Source organism: Amphimedon queenslandica, unplaced genomic scaffold (genome assembly GCF_000090795.2).
Source record: "Amphimedon queenslandica unplaced genomic scaffold, v1.1 AMPQUscaffold_5880_Cont22158, whole genome shotgun sequence".
In the NCBI taxonomy this organism is placed as follows: domain Eukaryota; kingdom Metazoa; phylum Porifera; class Demospongiae; order Haplosclerida; family Niphatidae; genus Amphimedon; species Amphimedon queenslandica.
Window position 1 is genome coordinate 1 of NW_003553825.1, and position 1,763 is coordinate 1,763.

At 33.9% G+C, this 1,763-nt stretch overlaps 1 long non-coding RNA gene across 1 annotated transcript; it reads left to right on the plus strand.

Moving 5' to 3' along the window:
- Positions 1-75: 75 nt before the first annotated feature.
- LOC109592238 (uncharacterized) lies at positions 76-1,248 on the plus strand. Its single transcript, XR_002190246.1, has 3 exons — positions 76-235; positions 583-735; positions 1,160-1,248. It is a non-coding gene; the product is annotated as an uncharacterized LOC109592238 (long non-coding RNA).
- The last annotated feature ends 515 nt before the right edge of the window (positions 1,249-1,763 follow it).

Sequence of the window (1,763 nt, forward strand, 5' to 3'; positions counted from 1 at the left end):
TATGTTGTGTAGAAGTTTGAGCTCATCCAATCAAAATTAGATTTTTTGACCTTAGGGAAATATACATGTATACATTGTAGGTAGTGGTATTCAGAAGATATTGAAGGTGTGGCCACAGACCAGTGTCCTGCCCCCTCAGATTCACTACTTGATGTTAGCACCAATCCCAGTACAGATTGGACTCAATAGGTCAATGGAAATCAAAGAGAGGGACAGAATGGGGACATCAAATTTAGTGAGTAGTGAACAACATTCATGTACATCTACTTTTTGATTTACATGTACAGTGTACAGTACAGTATGTATAGCAATGCATCTATAGATAAGGAACTCTCCCATTTGAGAGAGACTGTGTTGTACATGTACAGTATGTACATGTAATTATTGTGTATTAAATCTCATCATTAATTTTCTTGTTACTTTCAAGAGTCCAGATAATGGGATTATCTTATTATTATTGTTATTGCTTCTTTTATCTCGGTTTAACTTATAATGTACACGTACATGTACATGTATATCAATTTTCTTTGCATTCATCATGTATTGTATGTACATATACTCTTCCTGTCCTCCTCCTCTTAGTTCTATCAAAGGATGTGGTATCTTGTGAGGCCAGTCATTCCCTGGCAGAGTGTGTCTTACTGGGTGTCTGGTCTATGACTATTGAGCTATTGGGACGGGTCTCTCCTGAGTCAGTTGGCAAACTCAAGCACTCAATATTCAACCAGTTGCAAGGTAAAAATATTTGACGGAATCAGCTCAAACTTTCTACATAGCATAAGGGCATCAAAATGTATCAAAAAATATGGGGTGACTTTAGAGTTGTTTAATGAAATGCTAGTTACTTTTAAAAATATTTGTCAGGATTGCATTAAAATTTTTATGCAAAAGCGCATCAATATTTGTGTTAGAAAAAGTAATAAAAATTTTGGGTGGTTTTGAAGCTATTATTTACTCAAAAATCAGTCCAAAGTCCCAGTATGATCATAAACCAATTTTTTCCAAAAATGAAAAGAAGAGAAGTCTCTTTTTATACAATTCCCTAATACATGCATGTACATGTACATGTTTACATGTTTCTAAGTTCTGTGAAAAGTTTGAGCTCATTCTGATCAAAATTGGACTTTCCCTCTTTTTAATAACTTTATTATTATTGTAGATGTTTCTTGAATGGGAGGAGACTCTGTTGTTGCTATGGCAAGTTCATTTAGGCTCTGATGAGGACTTTATTAATGGACAATATTATTGTTTGATTTTATTTATTATTGTTATTATTATTACTATTATTTTGTTGTTTTGGTCATTGTTGTATTTGTTCTTAATTTTTTTACAAACACAGCTGCAGCTTTATTCCAATACTTCCTTTTCCTGCTACCACTTAAATTCACACCTTGAGATGGTAACAAGGTATTTAAAACAACTTGCAGTTAATGCTCTTTTAGCAGCTAATAGATTAACAACAATGATACATGAAATGATTGAGTAGTGATGAGAAGTGAGTGATAGTCATTATATAGGACTGGTGGTGAATGCATACCATATCCTACATTATCTGATACATTACACCAGATCCATTGATGGATACACAAGATAAAAGTATCAATCTTTTAATGTTACACTAGGAGTCATTACATTGTGTATTGTCTCAAGTCAATAAGGTTGAAGAAGGACCTCCTCACAGGATTGACCCTTTACACTGCTTGATACACCACATGTATACACATGGGTAGATCTAATGAGTAAAGTTGCTGCACTGCATGTAT